Raw genomic sequence first — 17,513 nt, 5'->3', positions numbered from 1 at the left:
TTTTGTTAAAACTCTAATTTTTCAATTCAAAATTGAACTTGTGGATAGCTTAATTTGGATCATTAATTTCAGATGTGATTTAGGAATGCATTTCACTCATAAATTTCATTTTCTAAATCAACATTTAGAGTTATTTCATTGGTTAAAATTGAACATTTTCTTCTATTTTTCATATGTTATCATTTGAAAGAGGAAAATTATTTTCATGATGCATTCATTTCATAAATGTGATAATGGGTTAGCTTCCCTTTCTTCAATTTTTCCATCTCTTAAAGAACCTCCTCCTATCTATGAAAACATTTTAGTGCCTAAAATATTTGTTACCAACCCCTTAAAAACTCTCCCATGCTCTAAGGATGAAGATTTGAAGAGTGATCTTGACAATTCTCCTAAAATGTGCCCTTCCCATCTAGCTATCTTAGTGGAAGAGGATGATATCATAAATAACTTTCTTAGTGTTACTTTACCTTCTTTACATGATGCCTCTCTAAGTGAAAAGGTATTAATGGACATTGACTTATCTTCTCCTAAATTTGGTCTTACCAATGGGGGCATGTTAGTGCAACAAGAGGCTATGAGCACTTCTTTCATATATCTCCTTCTTAATTGTTTGAAGAAAGATGTCCATTTTACTCCTAAAGAATACTCCCCTCATGAGGATCACTTTGTGCAAGAAGATGGTATTATCCCTACTTTTCCTAGTGATGGAATTTCCTCTTTTGACTTCAACAAAATTCCCACTAGAGATGATGCATTAATGAGAAATGCTTCTCCTTGTCTTGAAGCTTGTCTTACCCATAAAGATGCCTTTAAAAAAGAAGATGAAATCATAATCAATTTCCTTAATTCTCTCTCCCCTAAATGTACTATTGAACACATTTTGAGGAAAGAGGATGATTTAAACATGTGTAGTGATGCTATCCCTCCTAAGGATGAAGAATTAATGAACAATGTTATCCCTTCTTCCAAAATTGGCAATAACAATAAGGACATCTTTGTGCATTATATTTCTAATACTTTTTTCAATGACCCCATTATTTGGGATGAACCATTAGAATAAGGTGTTGATTATTCTTTACCCTATGAGAGTAACCCCCTTGATAGCATCTCACCTTCCATGAATCGAGCAATCATTTTTCCTCTAAAGGTAAGGCATCTCCTTCTTCCCAACTAGGTTCCACTCATAAGGATACCCTAGTTCAAGGTAATATTGTTGACATCTCTTTCAAAATATCTCCTTTTCAAAGGTGAAACTTTAGAGAGTAATGTTGATCCTTCTCCTAGAGAGTTTATTCCCCATGTATATCCGTTGCTAATAGAGGATGGTATGACCTTTCCTATTAATATTCTTCCTTCTAAGACATCAATTCATACTCCTAGTCTACCTCCTAAAATTGATCTTATCCATGATAACATTTTAGTGCAAGAAGAGACTATCAACAATTCTTCCAACAATCTTGTCCATTCTTCTTCTAAAATTTATAAGGACACCTTTTATATTCCTAAACCATCTTCAATCAATTTGATACATGTGAATGAAACACCTAATAAACCCCTCTTCACAATTCAAGGAGCTTATCCTTCTCAAACTTCTCAATGTAAGCCTATCTTAGTGGTTCAAGGTGGTTATGCTAATGATTCTTTTTGCACTCCTAAGAAACCTATTATTACTATGCAAGGAGGTTATCCTACTAAGATCCCTTATGAGTATGCTAAGAAAATCACTGAAGAGAGTTATCATATAGTTTCTCATACTTACAACATAAGAAACAATAGACAACCTAATACTCTTCCAGTTATCCCAACCTCACTTCCTCCCTCTCAACCTACTCTTCCACAAGTACCGCATATATCATAGACTCTTAGTAAGGAGTATGATCTTATTGAACAACTTAAATCTACTCCTGCCAAAATTTCTATTTTGGATTTGGTTCAAACTTCACCTTCTTATCATGAGATGTTACAAGATGCTTTGAAAAACTTAGATGTCCCACTTGCAGTGACACCTATTAACATGGCTTCTTTGATTGATCCTACAAATAAACCCAAATCTCAAATTGAATTTGCACAAGATGAGTTACCTTCTCATGAAATTCAACATCAATATGATCCTCTTGAGATTATGGTTATTATCAACGATAGTGCTATAAGATGAACCCTTGTGGACAATGGATTTGGCCTTAATGTTTGCAGTGTGGACTTATTGGATAAGATTAATGTGGATCGTTCTCTCATCAAACCTTCTTCTATTTCTATTTGAGGATTTGATAATATTGTTAAACAATGTTTAGGTGTCATAACCTTGTCTGTTAAGGTAGGTCATGTTACTTTATGTACACCTATTCATTTCATGCCTGGTAAATTGACATATAACCTTCTATTAGGGAGACCGTGGATTCATAGCATGGAAGTTGTTCCCTCAACTTTGCATAGGCAAGTCAAGTTCATTTACAACAATACGACATACATCTTGTTAGCTAATACTAATCTTCAAAAACCATTAAAATATGGATCTTCTTGTTCAAATACTTCCCATTCTTCTCCCAGTCCTCCTACTTCTTCAAATACATATATTTCATTTAATGATCTTTTTCCTTCCAGTACTCCTAATTCTTATACTTAATTAGAATCTCCTCCCAAATATATATTTTCTCTCGAAGGAGTTCTCTCATATGATGATTGGGGATCTCTATACTTTAACCCTACTTTTATAGGACAGTATAGAGTATCTTGGAAAGAATCTAAGACTGAGAAGGAGAAATTTAAGGAGGAACCTAAAGAGAAACCCACTTTGTCTAAACAACTAACTAACCACTTTGTGGCTTCTTCTAATTCAAACAATTATTCAAATCCTTCCTCTAATTCATATAGCATTGAGACCTATGAGGTGCAACCATTTCTTTCTTATTTGGCATCCCTTTATGGTCCTAGTTTTCACATTTTAGCTAAGAGTGGCTATAATGGCAATGGTTGTGGTGCAAATGAACAAGGAATTAAATTTCCTTTAGAACATAACACACATAAAGCTTCATTTGGACTTGGATATGATCCTTCTAATCCCACCAAAGCATTTAAAAGACCATCTCTCAATGTAAATAATATATTTAGTATTGATGATGACCTCACCTCAATTAAATCATCTTCTACTTCTTTCAACACTCACCCCCCTGATAAGGAAATATTGGTAATGAACAAATATCTTTATGAATCTCCTTAAGAGATTTCTAATCCCACTTATAAGACTTTATCTTCTACTCATTATAAAATCCTTTCTTTTAGGAATAAGGCTCTAATGAATTATACTAATCCATCTCTTAAGATTTCTTGTGTGCAAGAAAAGTGTGACTTAGTGGCTTATTCTTCTCCTATACACTTCTCTCTTTCTAAAGAATTTTTAACATTCATCATATTATACATTTTTTTAATCTCACTTATAGTAGAGCATTTAACATCTCATATTCAAATACCTCATTCAATCTATCATGTCTTTAAATAACATTAATGGCTATTATGTTGCTCATCATTATGTGACATTTGAAGCTTACTTACTGGGGACTCATTGTCATTCATGATGGTATAATTTCATGTGAAATAATACTTTTAGAAGAAACATAATAGCCTATTTCTATCTCATCTCCTCTCCCTATATATATGGTGGGCAAGAGTGATTTCAAATATCTCTCCTTCTTAAGATTAAAATTTTCCCTTTATGAAGTGGTGTCTTCTATAAGGATTTATTATTGATCATAGAAGTGTATTCATATTTTAATTCCTTCTCTCATATTGGAACAAGCATTCCTAATAGGGATATTAATTACATATCCTTAATTGGGACCTCCTCCTTGGTGTTGGAAATCTTTGATCATTCATCAATTTCTTTTCTTCATTGAGTAGTATCTTTTATAATAAACCCTTCTATTTTCATGTCCCTTATGAGGATTTCTTGCCTTCTTTAGAAGGATGTTGCTATAAATAATCTCTCTTTGATATAATTTAAATCCTTCATTCTTTTCCAATTGCCTTTATGGAGTTGCATTTTTGGATTATATCTCTTGCATTTGTTTCCATTTAAATATGTCATCTTATGTTAGAGAGCTCTCAAATCCTCACACTCTTTGTTGTGTTGGAATTGAGGTTTATTCCTCTCTCTTACCAAATGATTCTCCATTAGCTTTTGATCTTGTATCAAATCTTCTTGTGAGCATTTGTCATCAATCTTCTTTCACAATTCTATGTGGTAAACACGATACCCTGCATCAACTCACTAAAATTAGCAAGTTGAAATAGGGGGGGCATATAGCTACTCATGAATTTCATCACCTTTCATAGTAAGCATTTAGGTGATTTTTTTATTTTATCTAACATGTGGTTTTGTAGGGTGCGTTTCCTAACTGTGTACTACAGATACCACTGGGGGCTTCGTCCAACAACTTGTGGATATATCATTTTTCATGAAAGTTTACTTTTGATTACTTTATCTTTCATATGCATGTAGTATCATATGACAGCTAAAGTGGGGACTCAATGTAGCATCGTAAATTGTACACCCTTGCTAAGGTGGTACAATTATAGGCTTAGTTTAGCACCCGCCTTAGTGTGTGTAGCGTCCTAAAATTGTGACACTTGCAATTTCGACTGCATTTTGGTCTTCACGATGGTGACGCAACACGCAACCTGAATGGAGACCCCAAAACTTGCTCACGACACTGAAAACTGCATTATTCAAGCACCATTGGCCTGAACCCCCTTGCACCCCGCTGTCCTGGAGGTGGGACCAGAGCGTCCAGTGCCCTGGTCCCTCAGGACCAGGGTGCCCAGCGCCCTGGTCCCTCAGGACCAGGGTGCCCAGCGCCCTGGTCCCTCAGGACCAGGGCGCCCAGCGCCCTAGTCCTCCAGGACCATGGCGCCCAGCGCCCTAGTCCCTGGGTCCTATTTTGGGCCCGGTTTCCTAAGTGATATCGGGTCTTTTTTATTGCAATTTGGAAATTAACTTTCCTGGTCGGCCTAAGGTCGGGAAAATCAGTCTATCAGCCCTAAATGACAAGTATATAAACTACATTTTCCTCTTTCATTCGATATGATGGAAAAGGTGTGGAAACTATACTCAAGCATTCAAGCATTCAAGCATTCCTTCAAGCAATTGATCATTTCAAGTCTCCATTCAAGGCTAAGTGTTGCATTCAAGTCAAGGATTCAACCATTGAAGAGGAGATCACATACTACATGCTACATACAACATACAACATACAACATCTAAACCTTCGCACATAAGGATACCAACATCCTTAGAACAAGGTATTAGTACTTGTTTTACAGTCATTTACATTTACAGCTCTTGCTCATTTCTTGGTTAATTCCAAAACCGGGGTTTGACCTAAAGGCAAACCCCTAATCCCTAACCCCCCAATCGTCTTCGCTTTTCTGTGTATAGGTTGCAGGTACGTGGCTGAGATTGAAGATTTGGAATCCTTGTGCAGAGACGAACTGATCCCACTTTGTTTTGCGGATTTTTCGGAGGACCGTGGCGCCGGGTGCCATCGTCCCGACAACTTTTTCTCAAATTTGCAGGACAGCGCCGTATCGACATTCTACTGCTAATTCCAGGGCCGCAGCTTCATCCTATAACCTAAACTCAGTTTATAAGCGAATCTTTATGACTTTCTATGCATTCTTAGCTTAATTTCCTTAATCAACATTCTTTACAAAAGAGGGTAGCTTTGCTTTCCAAACCCTTGAAATTCATTTAGCATCCAATCTTACATTGTGTGGGATTGAATCTTATGAGTTTCAACCCCTCTTTTGAATGTAAAGTCTTCCCCCTAAGTGAAAACCCATCGAATCCTAGCGAACCTCCCTTCTCTCTCCTCGGAGTTAGAAGAGGGGAGACCAACTAGGGTTCGACCGTGATTTTCCGCTTTACATTTTGGTGAACCCAACGTGAACATCCTTTCTGATTATTCATGCTTAGATCTGAAAATTGATTCCTTGATTACATTTCCATGTTTGATCTTTTGCAAAATTTTAGAGGTGATTGCATAAAAACCCTAAATTTTCTTTTTGAACATTGAACTTGCGAAATGTTTAATTATTAATGCTTGCTTTAGATCTGCTTTTCTATTATAAATTATCAATTCATATCTGTACTTTAATTTTGAAAATTAAGTGGTTAAATGTCAAAACCCTAATTTTTGAAACCCTCTTAATTCAACCTTTGTTTGACAATTTGACCGATCAAAACATCTCCAAATCCGCTGTAACTTTGGATTCTGTAATAAAATCACAATATCTTTCATCCCTAAAAATTTGGAAAAAAGTTGCGAGGACCGTGTTGCACTACGAGCGCCATCGTCCCCGACATTTTTTCCAAAATTTCGGGAGCGAGATCTTGCTGTATTTTCCTGCTAAAATCCAGAATTTTGGCTGATTTTGTCAATTATAACACTTTCAAAATTATAGTCAAAGTTGGTCTTGTGATTGCTTGGTTTAAGGCTCCTAATCATTCAAAAATTGTGGAAATTGAAATTTTGTGTCAAAATTGCTTTCTTACTGTCCTAAATCTGAAAAGTGTGTTTGCATTCATTCGAAATTTCAGTGCTTTATTCAAATCCTTGCAATTTGTGACTTTTGAAATTAAGTGCTTAATTACAACAACCTTGATTTCCACTTTCAAAATTGAATTTTGCGTGAAATTGAGTCAATTTTTAAAATTCAAAACTTGCACTGCTTTTGACATTCCCTCTAAAATCATAAAATTCAAAATTTCAGTTTCCCTCTCTTTTTCAAAATTCAAAATTTTGCATTTTTCGACAATCTTGATAGGGTTCAATTTTGAGATTGCAACTTTAATTTGGCCTATCTACAGATCGTAAAATCACTCAATTTTCTCAGATTAGCTCTAAAATCATCATACCTTTCATCCCTGCAAATTTCGAAAAAAGTTGCAAGGACCGTGTTGCACTCCGAGCGCCACGGTCCTGAACATTTTTTCCAAAATTTCGGGAGACTGTCATGATTGCATTTAACAGCTTAAATCTGGAAGATTGGCTGGTTTTACTGAAAATTGCTACCTCTAAGATCAAAATCTTTTCTCTCTCTCTAGTGCATGAGTTTTTCAACAGTAAGCCCTACTTACACTATTCCCGTTAGACGAAGCCGTAGAATTAAGTCTGTCCGAGGTTTAACTACCAAGGAGATGGAACCTAATGTGAGTAGCCTTTTTAACGAGGACATGGGTAATTCCTCTAATCCTCCGAATGATGAAGAAGCTCTCCATGAAGTTTCCGTTGAACAACTTTCCAAATTGGATAACCAATTTGACGATTTTCACCAATGGATGTCTCATGAGTATCCCGATAGTCAAGCTCTTCCTTTAATTGAGGGTCTAAAACGCATGCTTCAAAGTGATAAGAATGGAATTGATGTTTTACGTGGTATCGCACATATTGTGGATTCGAATGTGATGCCTATGAAGAGTTGTGCTGAATCTTTAGGTTATACACAACCCCCTACACAAGTCAATCATTCTATTCCTTTGACAACTTCTATTGCTAGTATACCTACCTTTACATCAAACATCATGGCTACTTCTATACAAGACATTCCTCCTGTGATTACCAGTCATGGGGGCAATCCTCCTTCTTCAATTAATCCTCTTCCTTCATTCAATCCAACTTCTTCGTACATTCCTTCAATGAGTGTTCCTATTACATCTTCACAAATGAACATGATGCAAGGGGGCAATTCATTTAACCATTCCATTCCTCCTTGTAGTGTTCCTCCTATCCAATCATCCCCTATGGTTGACTATCATAGGGTCCCACCACCTTACTCTTTGCCCTCTTTCAATAACATAACACCTCCATCTCAATCTAACACACCTAATATGAACTCTTCGACTGAAGCTACCATTAATAATCTTGCACAAACTGTCTCTTCTTTACAACAACAAATTGCCTCTATGAATCAATCTAAGTTTAGTGTGCCCACATTTGATGTTGCGAGCCCACTTTCTCTTGATATTGTTCGAGCTATTCCTCCTAAACATGTTGAAATCCCACATTTGGAGCTCTATAATGGTAAAGGAGATCCTCTAACACATGTTAAGACTTTTCAAACAATATGTACTGATTTTTCTTATGGCCAAAGGTTGCTTGCAAAACTATTTACCAGAACATTAAGAGACAAAGCCCTACAATGGTATTGCTCGTTGTCTTCCTATTCTATTACTTCTTTTGAACAACTTGCAAATGCTTTCATTCAACAATTTCAAAACAATATATGTCGTAAAGTTACTTTGATTGATTTAATGCATTGTAAACAAGGTGTTAAAGAAAAAGTGACTGATTTCATTGGTAGATATAAGCATTTGTATGCTCAAATTTCTATTCCAGTGCCTGATAATGATATTCAAAGAATCTTTATTTCTAATTTGCAAAAATATATTCGAGACAAACTTCTGTTTTCTGAGTTTACTTCTTTCCAACAGTTGTGTGCCACTCTTCACAATTATCAACTGACTGTGAGTCAAATGGAACAATCACATCCTATGGCTCCGAGTGATAAGGGTGATAGCAGTCAACAACCATTTGGGAAGTTTAAACCGAATAGAGATTCCATCAAATTCAATGAAAACATTATCAACAACAATGTGAATGCAGCATCAGGTGTGCCTCCTATTTCTAAATTTTTCAGGAAAGAAAGAAAGTATACTCCTTTGAATGAATCATTGCATGATATTATGAATAAGTTATTGGGACAAAATGTGCTTACTCTTCCTCCTGTACGACAAATTGATCCTGCAAAGATTACTTCACCTTATTTTGATCACAAAGCCTTTTGTCATTTTCATCGTCAGCCTGGGCATGATACTGAAAAATGTTTTTCTTTAAAGGGTAAAATTCAAGATTTGATTGATAATAATACTATTTCTGTTTCTGGAGTGAATGATAAAGGCAACACATCTGTAGCTCCTCCTAACCAAAATCTTTAGATTTTTACTGATCCATTACCTTCTCATACCTCTCATACCTCTAATGCGATTGAGGCTAATGATTCCTCTTTCTCATCTGATGGTCTTGTGTCTATGACTCCGAATGTGATTAACTTTGTAGAGCAGCAAGAAATCCCTAAAGAACCTTCCATCACATTTTATTCTAGTGAAACCATTAGAGCACCTGATGGTCCTTTATACGTAGTTGCAAAAGTCAAAAATACACCTTGCCGTGGAGTGCTTATTGATCCTTCGTGCATGGTTAATGTTATTACTGAAGAATTTCTTTTTACTTTGCAATTGAATCAAGTGATCTATGACAAAACAGATGTGATTGTGAAACTATTTGATGTATTTTCTTCTCCTGCAATTGGTTCTATTACATTGCCTATTGAGGTCCATAATAAATCTCTTCATGTGAACTTTGCTATTATTCCTTCTTCCGAACAGTTTCGTGTGAAGCTTGGCTATCCTTGGCTATCTTCCATGAAAGCTATTGCTTCTCCTATTCATAAGTGTTTAAAATTTCCCCATAATGGTGAAGTTGTTACTGTCAATCATAGTCTCTTTAAACCAGCCGAAAGAACCTCTAGTGTTCCTATTGATTACTTTTGGCCTAAACAATTCCAATCTCTTCCTCCGCGAAGTGATCATCTTTTTAAATCTTATCAAAAGTGGAAAACAGATATGATCCTATCTCTAAGTGAACCTAGAGCACCTAAACTTGACATTCCTATCATTCTTGAGAAGGAAATTCTTCCTTTGAAAGACAAAACTAATGTCTTTCCTCAAGAAGATTCCCAACCCGTCCCCATGGATGTGACTATGTCTATGCCTAATAAATCTTCTAAGAGTAGATCTATACCTCCTCATCATGATGGACTTGGTCTTCTCCCTAAACCAAAAATTCCTCCTTTATATGGAGCAGTTCCTCCTCCTGCCTTTTATAGAGAGAAGAGACCTTCTTCTTCTCCTATTATCCAGCCTAAGAGACCACAACCTAAACACCCAAGTGATAAGGATGAGAACATTCCTCCTCCTCTATCTTCTACACTTCCTACTAAGACTAGACATAATCGTTCTGCACGCGAACGTCGACGAAAGCGTCGTCTTAGAGCTCAAGCAGCTGCTTCTCAAACTTTGCAATCTCCAAAAACACCTTCAACAAGCATTATTCCATTTTCTCCTTAGCCGGATATTGAGCCTAAATCTCCTAAACATAAGATGCATGATGGTCTTGATCCTGTGCGAGTTAAAGATCCTATTTTTATAAATCTTGATGATGATATAGATGAAAATGTTATTCATGATGAAAATGTTACTCCTTTTGCTTCTGATAGTGAATATGAACTTGTTGATGTTGATAACCATTTATCTAATGAATTTTCTAAAGCACTTATCCTAGCTCCTAGACAAGAACAACGTGGCTTGGAACATGAACATAGCCCTTGTTTGGATCTTGTGATAGCTCCATCTGCTGTGTTGGATGTTCCTCCTGTAGCGTGTTCCCTGCCTTCCCGAAACATTGATCAGCAAGATCGGGGGGTAGATGACATGCTAGACTAGTTACATTAGCATGGCAGATTCTCTCCCCCTCTCTTTTGTTACTTCTTCTATATGTTATTCTCATTCTTCTATTTGTCATCCTTAGTGTTGTCTACTTGAGGATGATGCAAAGCATTGAGATCTCTTTTGGTCTCTCTCATGTTGACTCAAAAGACACATGTGTTCCCTTCTTCTAGGTGACCTTCCTTGATTGGGGAATGAAGAACAATTATGCATACATACATATGATATATACATGACTTATCATACAGCATACTGACCCTGAGGAAAGTGAAGTCACCTCGTGCTTTGTGTTTGTGTTTATTATCCTTAGGTTTATCTCATACTTGGGGGCTAAATCTTTGCGATAACGTGCTCCTTTCCCTTCTCATTTCTTATGTGTATCACTACGTTAAAACAATCACCCCCGTTGAGGCGTGTGCAATCGCTTTAACATAGGGGGGCATACACCCTGTCTATCCTTTCATAGATACTTGAAAATTTCTTGGCAAACTTAGCTTTGTCTTGAAAATTTTTGGTATTTCTTTTGCATGACTCATAGTGAGGGAACCTTACTACTGACAATCATGGTTCTCCCTCGTGATCTTCCCTTTTACTTTGTCAATCGAAGTCGTAAGATCCTTAGTCCACTGGGGGCTTGGTGTGTCTTGCCTCCTTGACGTGGTGAAAGTCTTTCAACGTTGTTTCCTTGTACTTTACCGAAAGTATGAGCATACATACTCCCGCTAAAGTGGGGGCTAAATGTAGCATCCTAAAATTGCGACACTTGCAATTTTGACTACATTTCGGTCTTCATGATGGCGACGCAACACGCAACCTGAATGGAGACCCCAAAACTTGCTCACGACACTGAAAACTGCATTTTTCAAGCACCATTGGCCTGAACCCCCTTGCACCCCGCTGTCCTGGAGGTGGGACCAGAGCGCCCAGCGCCCTGGTCCCTCAGGACCAGGGCGCCCAGCGCCCTGGTCCCTGGGTCCTATTTTGGGCCCGGTTTCCTAAGTGATATCGGGTCTTTTTGATTGCAATTTGGAAATTAACTTTCCTGGTCGGCCTAAGGTCGGGAAAATCAGTCTATCAGCCCTAAATGACAAGTATATAAACTACATTTTCCTCTTTCATTCGATATGATGGAAAAGGCATGGAAACTATACTCAAGCATTCAAGCATTCAAGCATTCCTTCAAGCAATTGATCATTTCAAGTCTCCATTCAAGACTAAGTGTTGCATTCAAGTCAAGGATTCAACCATTGAAGAGGAGATCACATACTACATGCTACATACAACATACAACATACAACATCTAAACCTTCGCACATAAGGATACCAACATCCTTAGAACAAGGTATTAGTACTTGTTTTACAGTCATTTACATTTACAGCTCTTGCTCATTTCTTGGTTAATTCCAAAACTGGGGTTTGACCTAAAGGCAAACCCCTAATCCCTAACCCCCCAATCGTCTTCGCTTTTCTATGTATAGGTTGCAGGTACACTGCTGAGATTGAAGATTTGGAATCCTTGTGCAGAGACGAACCGATCCCACTTCGTTTCGCGGATTTTTTGGAGGACCGTGGCACCGAGCGCCATCGTCCCGACAACTTTTTCTCAAATTTGCAGGACAGCGCTGTATCGACATTCTACTGCTAATTCCAGGTCTGCAGCTTCATCCTATAACCTAAACTCAGTTTATAAGTGAATCTTTATGACTTTCTATGCATTCTTAGCTTAATTTCCTTAATCAACATTCTTTACAAAAGAGGGTAGCTTTGCTTTCCAAACCCTTGAAATTCATTTAGCATCCAATCTTACATTGTGTGGGATTGAATCTTATGAGTTTCAACCCCTCTTTTGAATGTAAAGTCTTCCCCCTAAGTGAAAACCCATCGAATCCTAGTGAACCTCCCTTCTCTCTCCTCGGAGTTGGAAGAGGGGAGACCAACTAGGGTTCGACCGCGATTTTCCACTTTACAGTGTGTTTGCATCTTGAATTGTAATTTCCCTTTAAGAATTTAATTAATTAATTTAATTAAATCTAAAGTCATATTTCATCACTCCCCACATCATAAAATTGGGTCGTTTACCCTAAGTGTGCCCCTTTTTATTTTATTCCTCTAATAAATCATTAAATCATGAACCCTAATTATTTCTTATTTCAATCTTTAAGGCCCAATTTTGCATATCAAAACATCTTGAAATTAGCTATAACTTTGGGATTCGCTCTAATATCAACATATCTAATGACCCTGGAAATTTGGTGAAAAGTTGGTCAGACCATGTGCAAAGTGCACATAGTCCCCAACATTTTTCCCAAAATTTTGGGAGTATAATTTTATGATATTATAATACTTAACCCCAAAATATTGGTGGGAAATACAAATCCTAGGTCCTAAAGATGAAATTAAGATCTATATTTTCATACATGAGAGCTCTCTTTATTCATTTGAAGGCGTCTAAGATCTAATCAAATCAAGGAAAAAGCTTTTGGAGTGTACACAAGGAGCCTTCTATGTAGTGAAAGAGAAGCTTATGTGGAATCTTCAACAACATTCAACAACATTCATCAAGAATTCATCAAGTATTTGTCAATAATTCATCATCAATTAGGAGCCTTGAAGATATTAAAGAATAATAGGAGATCACCAACTGACGATTGGCTTGTACCCCTCCCTTAGGGGTTGGGTATGATTTCATATTGTTTTCATGTCTTTGCATGATCTTCATTGCATCAATTTTCATATTTACATTCATTCTTTAGATCACTTTGCATCATTTATTTAGAGCATTTACTTTATCAATTACAAGCATTTAGGGTTTAGTCTTTAGGGTTGCTCTAGATTGTTTGCATTCATTTTAGGGTCTTGCACACACTATTTTACTATAGAAATCAGTTATTTATGGAGGTAGAAATCACCAACACAAGAGTTTGACTAAGGTAAAACCCTATATAGCCACCCAAACCCTCTCTTTTCAGTTTCAGGTGTAGTTGCAGGTACTCGGAAGGCTTCTTAGATCAACAAAAAACACAATGACTCTCCCAAAGCCTCAAACTACCCCAAATCCATCAGAGACAAGGGCATGGTGCTCTGGTCCTTCCTAGGACAAGGGAATGGCAACCTGGTCCCCCTCAATTTCTATGATTTTTGACAGGGTGGAATCTCAGGATCTCAAGATTGCAGTCCTCCAGTTGTAGCTTCCTGTCAAATCATCAAGGATAAGGGCATAGCGGCCTGGTCTTGGTCAGTTTGGCTCATTTTCTAGCATTAGGTACACATCTAAATTCCCTCCCCTTCTTTTCTTTCAATATCTCAGCTTCAGATCTACAAGTTTCTTCAATTTTAGTTTATGTACCCTTCATTATTTATCTCCTAGCATAGTTTATCAATCTTTCACATCTTATCTTCATATACAACAAGAGGAATAGAAACCCTAAGAGATAATCCATGGCTCTCTTGTTCTCACAAGAAGTAGCCAAAGTGAGCTATCTCCCTAGGCTCTTTCGTATTCCCAATGTGTTGGCAAAAGTGGGATTAGGTCCTAGTCACCTGGTCTCGCTTTTCCCCCTCCACATAAATAAATATAAACTCTCACAACAATCATCCAAATTTTCAACAATGAAGGAGCATACTTAGTCTTTGTAAATTCCCCATCTAATGGAATCAATAATGATGATTTGGCAAAAAATAACTCAAATCCTAATATTTAGTGATGCACTCTTAGAATTCATCAAACTTACTAATTTATGTCAAACCGTGATATTGGGATCTATTGAAGGATGAAAGAGTTTTCAGTGCATTAGGGTACTTGAAATAAAAGGCAAGAAACAAACTAAATGAGAATTTGAAAATATTTGTTTGAGGTTGTATACTAGTAGGTATGATATCCATAATTTTCCTTATGAAAGGGCACTAACAATTTGAAGTTCCATTTATGAGAGGAGAGGATTGTGCAAAACTTAAAATCTAGTGGAGAAAATGACAATGACAAAACGAATGACAATGTTGAGTTGAATCTAAGTGGACACATGCAGAACCAAGAAGATGGATCACAAGATCAAGAATAAAATGAATAACAACTTGAAGAGTTGGATTGAAAATTCAAATTGGATGGCATTGACAATTGACATTTAATTATTTTTACGTATTTATACTTCTTACTTCAATTCAAATTGAATCCTATGAGCAATTGAAAAATCCAAAATGATATTTTATACTTATTACTCTATCATTGAATGTTGACATGCAATTTCAATTCAAATTTTTCATGATTCATTGTAGAATTTAAAATGTAAACATTGTCTTCAATTTCATTTATTAAACATAATTTTTAAATTTTTGTTTATGAATATTAATAAAAATACTATTAACAATTTCAGATTTAGACAATTATCATTTTATTATTGTATGATATTGATGTGCATTGTGTATGCAAACTTAAGAACTCACATAAGGGAGTTGGCTATCTTCACATTAATTTATATTTTTTTCATTGTTAAAGTAAAGTTGATCATAATAGATAACCAATATACTTCATTGTTGACTCTAACACCTATTGACATAACAAAAATGCTTCACTATCAAACCATTTGGCTCCAACTACATCAACCTCATCAATTCATGCTTGTAATCTAATTTTGCTTGGTCTCCTATATTACCAACCTTTCCATCAATTAGAGGCTTATGGCTTTTTATAATTACCTTGAGAGTACTTTAACATCGATCTTATTTGACATCAATGATAATGATGACAGCATATTGTAGCATGCCCATTGTTCTACCAAATATTTCACGATGTTTTTAACCCACAAGTAAAAGAACTACATTGCCAAAATACAAGTAGTAAAAATTTTCTTGTTTCCATTTCAATAACAAGATACATATAATTTGAAATAAATCTCTTTTCAATTTTCATTTCATCCTAAATCATATACAATACCATATTCATAAACATATGAATGCATTTACATTTCCCTTTTCAAATTTATATTTACTTTAAGAATATATGTATACATACAAAGCATCTAAGAGCTTAATGAAATATAAGAGAAACAAAAGGGTCAAGATGTTCTTGCTAGCATATATCTTCAAACATTGACCACCAACTACATGAGGAAGAGCATCACTCAAGAAATTTTCCACCCAACCAAGACTTTGCAGTCCCTAGTTCCTCTTCTAAGTGAAGTGGCTCAACCCTTCGACAAAGAGTTTGGTTTGGTGACCTCACAATAATATAGTCTTATGAGAATAGTGTTGTGTCCCCCATAACTAGAGCTATCATACATTGACTATAACCTACATGTATGACATTCTGTGTCTAGTATGTAAACCTAGATCACCTTGAATTGACACTGTAGACAAAGGAAATCTACATTACTTTGGACAAATAATTCATCACCCAGTACTTTGAGTGAGATTCATATGTCCACCCACTTCATTGCTCTATTTGGTAACTGGCCAATTTACTAAACCCATACCAATCCCATGAGTTAATAATTGAATGACAGTCTAGCTTATGTTGGTATTTTGGTATGGTTTTGTCATTGATGTCAACACCTACTAAACACTTATCAACTCTGGCACTTTGGAGAATCAACAACATTCATCGGCAAGCAAGTGACTCATGCACCCTCACCGGTATCTAGTACACCAGCAAGATATAATGATCACCAGCACTTGGAATGATATGGAAAATACTTGGTTATGTCAAAGACATCATGTGGACACTTTGTCTTGGGATTTTGTTTATTGGTATATTAGCATTTGCATATTTGTTGTTACCGGCAAATAGGTCCAGGTTACACTAGTAGTTTTATCTTTTCCAAATCAGCATGGCACACTATGGAGATGACTTATTATTGTTGTAAATGCATTAAGCCAACATATTGAATTGGTTATTGCATCGGGTATAATTGATATGTAAATGAATTTTATTGTAATAACTTGTAAGAGCCGACCTACAAAAATTGGTCTTAGGGTATGGTATAAATGTAAGATCTTATATGTAAGATCAAATGTATGGAATACGAAAAAGGATTGTGTGAAGGTATATGTGAGAATAAGAAGAGATATACATGCAAAAATCATTTGAAGATTGAAGGAAGGTTTTTGTGAAGACAATCAGAACTACACCGGTACTAAATCTAGCATATGAAGATGCTATTTTGAGCAGTACATTCTTATTAGATTTAACCATCCAATTGTAGTCAATGTGACTCCCATTTTGTGATTGAGCAGTGAGATATAGGCGCTTGGCCTTTCTGCATGTGCAGACCCCATTTGTATACACTTACTATCTGCAGTAGTATCATCTAATTGTGGGTAAGTTTTCCCACCATGGTTTTTCCCCTGACAGGGTTTCCACATACAAATATTGATGTTATGTGTTGTGGATGACTTTGTCTTTATGTTTCATGCATTAATCCTTACTGGTATTGCAATTAACTATTAAAACTATCTAGCGACATATTGGACTGGTTTACTGGTATTAAGCATTAAATTGGTTAAGTTGTTTTTGGTTTGAGTTTATTTGACAACTAATTCATCCCCCCCCCTCTCAATTGTCTCTGGGACCTAAAAATTGGTATCGAAGCATAGTCCTCTTTTGCAGAAGTTTAATAGCTTGAGGAGATCTAATGTCTACTAACTATTTTAGGAAGGACAGTACTAAACTTGATAGAACCCACTATGGCATATGGAAGATCAGAATGGAGACACATTTAAATTGCATTGGAAAGGACATCTGGGATATTACAAAGAATGGCTATACTCCTCCTACTCAGAGTCAGCCCAATCCACCTAGCTTGACTAGAGATGAAGAAAATGATTGCAAAGCAAGAGAAGCACTTTTGAGTGCATTATCTGATCAACAAATCATGGGACTATCAGATAGTTATACTACTAAAGCTATTTGGGATCATTTGGAAACACTGAATGAAGGAGATTCCATAGTCAAAATTGTAAA

This window comes from Cryptomeria japonica, chromosome 8 (assembly GCF_030272615.1).
Source record: "Cryptomeria japonica chromosome 8, Sugi_1.0, whole genome shotgun sequence".
In the NCBI taxonomy this organism is placed as follows: domain Eukaryota; kingdom Viridiplantae; phylum Streptophyta; class Pinopsida; order Cupressales; family Cupressaceae; genus Cryptomeria; species Cryptomeria japonica.
Note: the sequence above shows the minus strand (reverse complement) of the source record.